This window comes from Cupressus sempervirens, chromosome 5, assembly GCF_028749045.1.
Source record: "Cupressus sempervirens isolate cs-2001-9-10 chromosome 5, ASM2874904v1, whole genome shotgun sequence".
Classification (NCBI taxonomy): domain Eukaryota; kingdom Viridiplantae; phylum Streptophyta; class Pinopsida; order Cupressales; family Cupressaceae; genus Cupressus; species Cupressus sempervirens.
The window spans coordinates 599,581,389-599,595,003 of record NC_143122.1 but is presented as its reverse complement, the minus strand read 5'-3'; positions in this window follow the sequence as shown (position 1 = coordinate 599,595,003).

The following is a 13,615-nucleotide window of genomic DNA, read 5'->3' as shown; positions in this document are numbered from 1 at the left end:
GGTATGAATCTACAGTCAATATTCATCCATCTTTTCCACTCAATTTGTTCCATATTTCCTGATTGGTTGCATTCTTTCTCCATTTTTCCGATTGGTTGCATGTTCATTACATAGGAAATGTAATAGATTTGATCTTATCTTTTAGATATTTCAAGATTCATCTTGATTTGATTCAAAAATAGTTTACATTGGAGTTTTTGAAGGCACAAACTCTTATGTTGATCTGTGTTACTTGACACTTACTAATTGTTGATGCTCAACACATATAGGAATTTTGTCTTGCTTTGCTTGTATAGTAACTTTGTCTCACTTGGCACCTATACTTTACTCGACACATATACTAGCTCACCATCTATTCTCTCTCAGCACTAGAAACTTGCTTGACACTTGAATGACTTGGCACATATTGAACTTCTAACTCAACACATACTATAGCTCGACATATATATTATTCTCAGCATCAACCTTAAAATTTTCTTAAGTGTGTTGACACTTAATTATCAAAACCAATCTAAGACCAACAATCTCCCCCTTGGACATGAGTGTCAAAAATGCTTAACTAAGCATTATGAATCTGATCTCTATGAGTACAATATACATCTTGTTCAACATATGTACAAAACTTCAAAAACTTGTTCAAAATTACTATATACCTCAAAATTTTTAACTTCCCCTAAGTTGATGTGCCAATTTCTATATCCAAAACTCCTTATGCTAGATTTGTCTCATGTTGTTTCATGCTTTGCCTTATCATTATACTTTGCTCTATTTTGACTCCCCCTTTTACACATCTTCCCTTGCAATTTTTGTATCCTTTTGGCTTTATCTCCTTATCTCATCAAAACTCAAAATTTAATTATCTCCCCCTTTGGGTATCCCTCTTTTAGTCTCATTTATTATCTCCATAATGTATTATCTCCCATAATTTATTAAATCTCTCCCTTTTTTTATACTAATGTCAAAGGATTCTTATGAATTAATTGAATACTTGGCCAAAAAGGATTTATTTACCTCCATAATAATCTTCAAAGAAGCATCCCAATTGTCTAATGCAATTTCTAGTGCTTTGAGTTGGATGGCTATCTCTACTGCAAGATGTACTAGGCCTTCCAATGTAGAAATATTGGGATCTTTATTTAATACATTTTCTACATAGGCCATTTCTTTGTACAAAACTTCCATGTGAGGGGTTATGGTAGACTGAATTTGTATAACCTTAGCCTTGGTGTTTACCTCATCGGTTGTGAGTACAGCTAATTCCTTTTGTGTGTGAAGCATTGTAGCGAAATGCTTCTCACTTTGAGCTAGATCCTTAGGTAGTTGCATGCTAGATACTTTAAGGTTCCTTTCCAAGCTCAATATCCTTTGGCTAGTCTCTTGTGTGAAGTATGAGGAACCACACAGTTTGGAGTATAGTGAGAATCAATTCTCAAGTACTGTTTTTACCTTTTCAACCTTTTTAGCAAACTCTACCTATAACAGTGCTATCTTACCAGATATTTTCTAATTTACCTTCATCTAGAATTTCTTCTTAGACCATTTAATAAATTTGGCATTGGTGTTCAGGTCTTCATTCTATACCTAGTCCACTATGTTGGATAATTGCTTCATTATGGGCTTTGTCTCATCAGGTACTTGCAAGCTAAATGCATCAAGAAAGATGTCTTTGATTTCAATCAATTCTTCCCTTTTCCTATACTCATTCCTAAGTATCTCTTGCTTCTTCTTCTTCTTTTCCAATGCCTCTTACACTTCATTGATCTACTCTATGTTCATTGTATTATAGACATAGCTTGGTATGACTATCTCCTCATCAAGTGCAGGGTCTCCATAGTGAAGTACCCTCGCTACCTTGGTAGAGTTTGAGCTTGGTGCTAATATTTGCAAAGGTACTACATTAGTTCTTGGCTACTATGTTGTTCTAGTGGGAGTCCTTGTTGTAGGAAAATTTATTAATGTTTGAATTGACTCTTGTTCTTTCTCCTTAGGGGTCTTCTCCTCTTCTTTGTCCTCTCTAGTTCTACCTTGATCAATTATAGTTATCTAAGGAGGTACACCTTGACTTTCTACTATAGGAATAGAGGTATCCTTCTACCTTATTTTCTCCTTTTCTTGCTCTTCAATAGTTGAATTCACTATGACTATGGAATCAACCCTAACAGATGCATCTTGTGCTAGTTGCCCATGTGGTTGTCCACTTGTAGCTGTTGGAGTAAGTGAAGGTGGTTCTTGTGGATTAACCTTCTCCTTTTTTTATCTTAGCTACTACCTTTTGTAGTTCCTCTACACTCACCAAGACTAGATTGGTACATAATTGTGCTTGTAGTGTGGTCTGGTGAAGGATTTTTGTAAGATTCTCTACAATTAGTGGGTTGATGTTCAGACTAGAGGTGTCTGGAACATCCTTCACAATTATTGTCTTTATAGGTGTGGGTGTTTCATGTGGAGGACTAGGTGGTGGCATCTATGTGTCTTGCACACTCTGTTCTTGTTGTTGCTCCTCAACTATTGCCATATCACCCTTTTGTCTTTCCTTCTCCACTATAACTTCTTCCTTTTCTTTCTCTCCTTCTTCCTCCTTTTCATTTTCCTCTTCTTCCTCATCATTATTCCTTCCCTCAAAGGGTCCTTCCATAATTTTCTAGAGACCATAAATTTCTTTCCACATGAAAATGGACTTCTTCACAACATCTTCAATTTTATTTTGTAAAATATTGAATGTTGTATATTTGGGTGCAAATTTGCTTCCATGTTTCTTACTTGTCTTGCATATTTGACCTTTTGTGAGGTCAAGCATCACATGAGCCAATGTTGACTCTTTTATTTCCTTTTCCATGTTTAGGAAATAATGTCATTTATTTTTTACAATTTTATATAGATCCTTAGGCATAATATTATCTAGTTCAAGTGGAGTATTCTTGAACTTGGCCATCATAGTGTAAATTGATTCTCCCACTATGTTTTGCTCTTCTCTTGTCAGCTTATTAAAATAAATGCCTTTAAGCCCTGACAAGTTTAAATTATCTCTTATATTGTCACATATATTTTCTAGATCAAACATAGTGGTGTCACTTACCACTCTAAATTGTTCATTGTCATCTAACTCTATCCTCTTTTCATCTGACGTTGGTGCTGCCACATATTTTCTCCTCTTTTTCTCTTCTGGCCCTCCTTGCTCTATGGCTTTCTTCTTTTCTTGTTCCTTGGCCAAGTTTGTCATAGCCCTTGTGGTAGGCTTTCCTAGGCTTGGCTTAGCTATTTTATTCTTGCCTTTAGGTTGTGTTGCAAGCTGCTTTTGTGCTTTCCTTTTCTTAGGCTCTGCCTTAGGTGCTTCTTCTTCTTGCTCAAAACCATCTTCCTCTTCAACATCTTTACCCATGCCTTGGGTTAATTCTAGTGTCCCTTTCCCCTATTCCTCTTCTTCTTCTTCTTCCTTTTCCTCCATTGTGCCTTCTCTAGATCTTTCTTTGAGCCTCTTCACTAGTTTATCCTTTTTCTTCAATGTAGAAGTAGTCTTTAGCTCCATATCCACCTTGGATCTCACTACATCATATGTGCCAAAATGTTGGGCATCTTTATCCACTTCTTTTTCAAGTAGTGCTATTATTGGTGCATATGTTATATCAATATTTATCTCATACCCAAGTGGTCTAAGCCATCTTACCCTTGGTATCACTACTTGAATGTAAGTGTAGTCAATATCAACAAGAAAACAAATGTCATTTATATGCTACTCAACTAATGAAATAGGTATGCTCAATCTCTATTTCATATATTTCTTGAAATCCTCAAAATATCTAGTCATGAGTGTCTCAAAATTTGTCTCCATTTGTTCAATGTATTCATTCACCTAGGCTACTATGGACCTATTTGTCTTCTAGCTAACCTTTCCAAAAGAAGGAAATTCATTTTGTACATAAAAGAATATACATATCAATATTGCTCTAAATTTGCATTGGGCTCCCTTTATTCTTCTTATAGATCCCAAATTTTCATTGATTTTCTATAATTGCAGTTCAGCTAGATCATCAATATGATCCTTTTTAACAAGTTTGTAGCTAACATCTATTGCAATACATGGAACACTATTGAGTCTACTAGATTGGTAGAATTTATGGGATATGACTCTAACAAAAAATTCAACAAAAGGATCCTTAATGGTATATATGGCCATGCCTCTCTTGTTCCACTTGGCTCCAATATTCTTTTCAATAGCTTCTTTGGAGTCACTCCTTAGTGTTTTGGGCCGATCTAGGGTTGGATACCCTATTACTAGATGAATAATCCTTTTTGATATCTTAACTGGCCTATCTTATAACTAAAAAATATCATCATAAATTCTACTAAGTACAATTCTAATCCATTCAGTCTTAAAGATGGTAGGGAATTCTAGGGCATGGGTTAAGCCCTTCTTCTCAATGATTTGGAATTATTCCTTCAAGACTCCATTCTCATACAATCTATCAGATGCCTCCCTAATTTCCATATCTCCAATAGAACCTCTTTTATATTTATAATATTTCCTAACATCTTGAACCATTACTACCCTGGAAGGAATTATGGATAAGGATCTAGCTAGGTCATTGTTATAGGCAACTTCAAGGATAGGTTGAAAATTGGGCTAGTTAACTTCAGTTGACACTAGCTAAACTTCAAATGACTCTTTTTCTTGGGGTTTTCTAGAACTAGAGGCCATTTGTACAATCTAAGGTTTCAACACAAAGAAATTTGAAAAATATATAACTTGGGACAAATATACATACCTTATAATCAATGAAACTATGTTGAATCTCTATTGACATCTACTCAAATGCTTCAAACTCTACTTAGAAATCATTCTGCGCTCTACTCATCTTTTTCTCTTTGTTTGTGATGGTGAAAAATGATTCAAAATGTGATCACATACACTTATTTCTTAATATTTAATGCTTAGTTTGTTTACAGCTATCTTTTTCTTAACTTAGCTTCCATTATCTTTCCCTTCACTTGACATCCACTGCTAACTCAACTGCAACTAATTAGTCAACTTCTATTGACTTTGGTAGAAAACTCAACATGTACTATGATTTTACTTGGCATCTAAAGGCAACTTTACTTACTCAGCAACAGTTGTGAGAACTTGAAATTTTAACTATTCTTCTTTATTTATGTTGATCTCTCATTTTCAGTACTTATCTTAGACCTGATGTATGATATAACTTTGTATATCAATCTCACATACCTTCTTTTTCTTAGTTGGATGAAGTGTGACCACTTGACCTTTTGGGTGAAGTGATCACTTCATTGGATGTGTTTCTTCCATCTTTCTTTTTCCATGTTTTATTCATTTCTCCTCTGATGTGTTCAACATCTATGTTCCCTTTTCCTTTGTTGAACTCTGAGTTGGGTGCCTTTGACCTTGTTGGATAATTTCTACTAATATGGCAGTCTTCAAACAACTAAAACATGTAGTTTGGCTCAACCATCTATTGTAATTTTCACTAAAATGTGTTCTTATGCAATTTTTAGGGATGTGTCTATACTCTTGACAGTAGTGACAATCATGTCTAGTGTTGTAGTCCCAATTTTAGTGATGTCCATGACTTTTGGTCTTTATTGATTAGTTTGGTGTCCACATAGGCTTTGATCTTCACTCAAAAGCTCTTTGTCCATACTTCTTGCAATTGTAGTAGTGACCTTCAAATCTCGGTGTTCTTATGGTTCTAGTTTAGAAATCATGTGCATGATGTCCTTACTTGTTGCACTTGTGATAGTGACCCATGTTTTAAAGTTTGTCATGCTAATGGGTGTTCTTGCTCCTACACACATTAGAGGTGTGTCCTTTTTTACCACAAAAAATATAAGTAGGTTTAGTAGTCTTACCTTTGTCACTTCTTTCTTCTGCAGTCCTAGGTGACTCTCCTTTTTCAGTGCTAGTGTATCCTAGTCTTGAAGTGTCATTACTGGATCTTAGTGATTTTAGAAGCTATTCAAATTACTTGATGGATTCATTAGGTTTTTTGAAGCTTTCTACAATTTCCTTCTCTCTTCTTAAGTCATTTTTTAGTTTTTCATTTTGCATCTTTAGTGTGGAGATCTCAATGTCCTTGACATTTAACTTGTGATGTGGATTCATCATCTTGTTTAAAGTGTCTAGTTGCATGTTAGAAATTTTTGCAAGCTCAATTAAATTTTCTTCCAATCTATTGGCAAGGTTTCTCTTGTCTTCTTCTATCATATCCTTATCTTCAATGGCTCTTTTCTTCTATTCAGTTACTTCACAAAGCATCATTTCTTGATATTCTTGTTCAATCTTGAGAGTTCTAATCTCTTCTGCTTCAGCTTTATTCTTCTCCATTAGGTTTGCTATTGATGCATCAGACTCCTTGAAATCTCCATTTGGAAAAACTTTTGAGGTGTCAATCTCCTTGTACTATGTATCATTCTCAGCTATGGCAATCTCTCTTCTTCTCTTTAGGGATTTCCTCAGTTCTTACATGGCTTCTTCTAGAGAATGTAGAATAAGATGTATCTCAATCTCTTAGTTCTTTATGATCTTCCTAAGTTTGTAGACTTCCATTTCTAGATATTTTTCTCCAATCTGTAAGGCTTCTCCTTGTGAGAACTCAGCTCTAATACCACTTGTTCAAATTTACAAGTAGGAAGATTTACTTCTAAGAGGGGGGGGGAATTAGAAGTAACAAACTTTAACCACTTAAAACTTTTAACTGAGATCAATCACATGCATTTAACACATCTAATTAACATGAAAGTAAAGACAGGTATGAAAATAGATAACACAAGATTTGGTCACCAAGAAACCCTCCAAAATGAGTAGGTAAAACTAGGGTGGGGATGACACCCACAACTTATCACTATAGAAATATGTAACTGGTTAAGGTTACAAAGTTTGACCACCATCAATGGGTTGCCTTGTGAAAGGCCTACCCATGAAAGGATTTTTACCCTATTAAACACAACCTATCTAAAGGATTTACAATATGGTTGTTAAGCCAACCTATCATCATATGATTTTCATTCTCCTAATACAATGGCTAAAAAGTATTGACTTGATGACTTACAATCTTCAATTGCTGATTCCAGATCCTTGTTCTATTCAATCTGATCTAATCCTTCTTGATCTGATATGTCTCTGTTCATAGTGCTGATAGTCTATTCTGATCAACATGATTTTGCAATGTAGTTCTTCCTCTTAGTCTTTACAACCTTTCTACTTCCTTCAAAAAATTTCTAGCATCCTCTCATGCATTCCCACATGACCTCTTACTCACTTGAATTAATGGGTTTTGACCTCCTTATAGAGGTTTTTGAGACTTAGGGTTAGATAAAAATCTATGATCAAGATTTATCCATCTTTTTCGCTCAATTCTTTCCATATTTCCTAATTGGTTGCATCTTGATTATATAGGAAATGTAATAGATTCAATTTTATCTTTTAAATCCTTCAACATTCATCTTAAGTCAGCTCAAAAATGGTTTACATCTAAGTTTGTGAAGGCACAAACTCTTATGTTGATTCTATGTTACTCGACACTTATTGATTGCTGATGATTGGCACATATAGGAATTATGTCTTGCTCAGCTCCTATAGTAACTCTATCTTTCTTGGAACCTATACTTTACTTGGCACATATACTACCTCAGCATCTATTGTCACTTGGCACTTGAAACTTTCTCAACACTTGAATGACTTGGCACTTGTTGAACTTCTGACTTGGCACATACTATAGCTCAACATCTATAGTATACTTGGCATCAACCTTATATTTTTCTTAAGCGTATTGACACTCAATTGTCAAAACCAATTTGAGACCAACAAAAGATGCTCTAGAAAATAAAAGTTGGATTGAAGTAATGAATGAAGAGATATAATAGATAGAAAAGAATAAAACTTGGACTCTTGTTCCTAGACCCAAGGATAAAACTATAATTGGCACAAAGTGGGTGTTCAAAAATAAGTTGAATGGAGATGCAAAAGTTTCAGGAAATAAGGAAACACTAGTATGTAATTGAGGTTATTCTCGAGAAGAAGGTATTGATTATGGTGAGACTTTTTCTCTTGTCACAAGGTTATAAGGTGTTAGAACTCTACTAGCATATGTAACACACAAAGGATTTAAAGTGTATCAAATGGATGTTAAATCTGCAGTCTTGAATGGAATTCTTGATGAGGAAGTCTAAATTGAAAAACTAGAAGGTTTTGTAGATCCTAGGAAAAGAGACAATGGTTTATAAGTTATACAAATCATTATATGGCCTCAAGCAAGCTCCCAGAGATTGGTATGAAAGACTTCACAATTATTTGGTGCAAATTGGCTTTCAAAGAACAAATGACAATAGTAGTCTGTATATCAAAGAAGGACTAGACAAGAAGATTGTGGTGGTAGAAATATTTATTAATGATACCATATTCATAGGAAATTATGACTTATGCAAAGCATTTTTAGAAGAAATGAATAAAGAAATTGAGATGTCCATGTTTGGTGAGATAAAATTCTTTGTTGGGTTATAGATAAAGTAGAATAAAAATGATATCTACATCACTCAATGTAAGTATATCATGGAGATACTAAAGAAGTTTGGAATGGAAGATTCAAGACCATCTAGAACCCCTATGTCTATTGGACATAAGCTTTCCAAGAATGATGATTCCAAAGAACTAGATTAGACCACATATAGACCAATGATTGGAAAATTGTAGTATGTAGTACATACAAGACTTGATATTTCTCTAGCAGTTGGAATGGTGGCAAGATTCTCAACAAATCTTAGAGAAAATCACATGATGGCAATCAAGAGAATCATGAGATATCTAAAGGGTACTAAGGACTATGGCCTATGGTACAAACTTGGAGGCAATTTAGACTTGAAGGTATTTATTGATGCTGATTTGGCAAGAAGCCTTGATGACAAAAAGAAGTAATAGTGGTGGAGGATTCTTTCTTGGTAAGAGACTAGTGTCTTGGACAAGCAACAAACAAAATTGCATCTCTCAATACACAATAGAGGCAAAATATGTGGTATTAGCAATTAACTATTCTAACATTATTTGGTTCAAATAATTGTTGGAAGTAATGAAGATAGAGATCAAGGATCAAATAGTCATATATTATGATAACAGTAGTGCAATCAATACATCAAAGAATCTAGTGATGCATACTAAAACAAAGCACATTGCTACAAAATATCAATTCTCAAGACAATTGGTGCAAGATAAAGAAGTTTGATTGGAATATGCGAATAGAAAAGCATAGATTTTAGACATATTCACCAAGCCATTACCTACGGATGCATTTTTGTATCTAAGAGATAAGATAGGGGTCATTCCCCTATTTGAAGCTCACTAAATAAAGTTTAGTAATGCATCAACAAGAGCTAGTTGATGATCAATCAGCTAGTGTAGAATTGACACGAGCATATTGCAATTGAATTAGTGCTTAAGGTAGATTGATATTAATAGAGTTGTTGTCTTTGGCATGTGTTTTCAAAGAGGGAGAATTTTACTATCATATCTCATATAAATTTTTTTCATTCCAAAGAAAGAGAAGTTTGTTGTAAGAGGGAGAAAGTTCTATTAATGAATTTGGTAGAAGTTGTTGTAGACAAAGGGAGAATCCATTGAAAGGAAGAGCTCATATTGACAAAGGGAGTTCTCATGAATAAAACTAAGGATACGTTCCTTACTTTATTCTTGTTGAAAATTTTCATTGTGTTATGACATGTTGTGTTGCCATCAATGCCAAAGAGGGAGATTGTTGGATACAATTGATCAATTATATATTATCTTTAATGTTACACAAATTTCATATCATTATCAGTCAGTATATGTCAAGCTCATTCGAGTAGTGAAGATAATTTTCTATGTTGGTTGAGCATTCTTGTGGTTTCCTAGTTTAGAAGGAAGTGTCTACCAAGTTCACTTGGGCGTCAAAGGAAAGTCTACAAAAGATGAGTGTTAACTGAGCTCACTCAGTTAATAAAAAAAAAGTTGGATGGAACCAGTGTTAACTGAGCTCACTCGGTTGCCAAAGGATCTTTACAAGTTTTCAGTGTTAACCAAGCTTCTATTGGTTAACACAGAAAATCATTTTTGAGTTAGTGTCTATTGATTTGGGTTAGCTAATAAAGGATTTTCTTGTTTTGGCATATCAACCTTAATTGATTTATCTATTGGTTCTAGCCAACTATGATGATGAATATAAGTTATTCTAAGTTGCATATTAGTCGACTTGACAATATGAAAGATATAAGTATAAGGTCAATTTGCAGATTCAAGTGTGTGTGAAGATTTGGTGAATGTATTGAAGATTTAATGATGAAGAGAGGAAGCAAATTTAAAGGATAAGTAGAATATTCTTGTGGAGAAAAAAAGCTATATTCAATTAGGAAGGATCAATTACAAGCCAAAATAGAGATCTATAATCCAAAAATTAGTTGCATTCAAATCAAGTCATTTCATTGTTTCTCCCTAACCATTGTAGTAGTGATTTAAATCTCTTAACAGAGTTGGCCTAGCAACTATTTGTAAATCCCCTAACAATGTGGCAATTCTATTGAATTGTCTTAAGACCTCTAACAAGGTAACTCCTAATAGGGTGATTAAACCCTTTAATAGGGCCACATCTAACAATGTTTTTTATAACCTTTAATAGGTGTGGCTCCTAATAGGCCTTACTTCATAAGAGTGAAAATAATAACTAGCTACAATTGGTGGTTTTTGCCAAATTGGGTTTCCACGTTAAATCTTGGTGTCAAATGCATTCATGCTATTTTTTTTTATGTGTTTGCAACTAAGTTAAAGTAAGGGTAGTCACAAATAACATATAAATATTTGCATAATCAATACTTATCAAGTTACAACATTTTGTGTGTGTTTACTAATCTTTAGTAGTATTCTATTTTTAGACTTCATTTTGTACTAACACCTAAGGGATATGCGATTTATTTCAGTAGTAACTAATTCATGCCTCCCCTCTTAGTTACTCCTCTTATATTTCCAACACTATAGTAGTGAAGATTTGTGGGTGTCATCCCCGCCCCAAGTTTACCTTCTCATTGGAGGGTTTCTAGGTAATTAGATCTTATGTCAAAGATGTGTGAATGCTTGCTTATTTACATACTTTAGATGTATATTCTTTGCATGTTATTTCAGTTTACTTATTGAAATGTGAGATGGATGTATGGTGAATCTTTTTTATGGGTTAAAGTTTAAATCACTGATTCACCCCCCTTCTCAGAGTTTACCTTTCCTATTGTAACTCCAACACATTGGTACTATCTGATTTTCCATTGCATAACTTTTACCATAAGGTGTATCCACATTTAAACCCAACTCTTTCATGACATCAATAGGCATAATATTCAATACAACAGTTGAATCCATAATACAATTCCTTAACAATTTATTGCTTCTTAACAAAGTCTGATAAAAGGGATCCTTATGTGATGGATTTTCATTTATGTTAATACCTAGATAGATAACTAGCACATCATTAGCTTTTTGTGAACTAGCTCCCTTATTTTATTTTGATAGAAGATCTAGGATCCTTTTACCATACTATGGGATTTTAACAATTACAAATAATGGAACTAGCATCTTGATTTGGGACAAAGCATTGGAGATAAATCAATTAGCATTTATCATTCTCTTACTCACTATTTTTTTAGGATGAGTTTCCTTTGCTTGTTGTTGAGTTGGTACTATCTTCTCATTATTCTTTTATGCAAATCTATCTATGGTCCACTAACACATAGCCCTAGTGATTTCTCATTCTTATAATTTATAGTCATGATCCTTAATCCATAACTAATTTTATCTTTTCCTACTACTACAATAGTGTAAGCTCTTCTTGCCTCTCTAATTAAATATATTATCCTTGGATTTTTTTTTTCATTAGAGAAATTTTTTTGTCAACATTTCCATATTTCCCTCATCATGTTAACATTAGGGAGTGTTCCTCTTCTAAAGAATCATCATCTCCTTAAATTATTTTTGATGATATAGTGTGTTGGAATTGTAATGATAACTAAGTGATTGAAGATTCTTCATCTGGTTAGGTGGTTCCCCTAATTGCATTCAATTTATTAAGGCACTTATTCCACTTTGCATTAGTTAAAGCTCTAACCTATGTAAAAGTTTTTCTCATTTCTGCCTCTAGCTTATATAGAATATAAAAAATATAAAAGATTATTGCAATGTTTGTTTCTCCATTTCTATAGGCAATAAACCTCTCATGCTTCAAAATATCATCAAAAGAATCTGACCATTCTTGGGCCAATCTTAAATCCTATTCTCATTGTCAATTTTCTTTTGGATAAGACTAGGTGTACCATTGGAAATAGTCTGCATTTCATTTCTTATCAATTGAAATTTCCTAGAAAATAATGCATTTAATTATTTTACTCTATTTACCATTTTCCTTATGGAAATAATGGTTTCTTTAGGAAATTCTTTCTTTTGAGATAGAATTGGGACTAGTTTATCAAAGAATGGTATATAAGGGCCCCATTTAGTGAAAAAAGTGGAAAGAATGGATATTTCTTATGTACACTAGTATTCTTCTCCTTGCAGTGTAATATAACTACTATCACTAGTACATTTGGGGATCATTTTTTACCTAATTTTTTTTACAGCAAGCCAATTTGACTTGTCAAATTCATTTTTTAGAATATGCTCCCGATACCATCAAAATTTTGACATTTTTGGGGATATATATGTTAGAATCTGATAAGATTAATAACCCAAAAAACTAGTGCAAAGAGCAAATATCTAAACTATGAATGCGAATGATACAAAATCAAAATAACATCATAGAGTTAGTTTCCAAGAGAGTAATGCAAATGCTAGAAGAAAAATAGCATTAAGAGGATGCAAAAACTAGAGATACAAATACAAGCCAAGTAGCATGCTTATATAGGCTAGGAAGAGGGAGGAGGTGGCAACACTAACCAATGAGGCGCAACCATCTATCAGACTAAAGATAGCAAAGTATCTTCCCAAGATAGCTAATGGCTGCTCACATGTAGGAAGGTGACACCTCACAACCATTCACCTAATAAGACATGCTTTATTAACCTAAGCGAGATTATTAAAAGTGTAGGAAAAAATTAGCAAAATAGGAAAAATAAAAAACTACACTAACACCCCCCCATAAGCGAAGCTTAGGTGGATGCTAACCTAGGAAAGCTATGAGAGTAGGAAAATGGGTCTCGGCAACAAGGCCTAATCAGGTACCCAATACAAGAAAAAGAACTAGATGAAGGAAACTAAGCCTCCAATCTAGGAAATGTCCCAAAGAGAGGAACAAAAAAGAGCATGAAGCTGCAAACACTATCAGAAGAAACTGCTAGAACCCCCACTAAAATAGTGCATGACCAGGTAGAGAAGACAATGTCTGAAGAGCTAGTCGATTGAAGAGGTGACCTCCAAAAGTAGGAATGAATGAGTGTCTATATAGTAGATGAACCATCTCACCAAAATGCATAGGTGCCTAGCCACTGCATCTGCCTAGTACATAGGAACAAAAATTAAATATGTAGATCACTCAACCGAACCAAGGAAGAAAAAGAGCCAACAGTTGAACCCCCCCCCATAATGCTGAACAGGGAGAGGGGT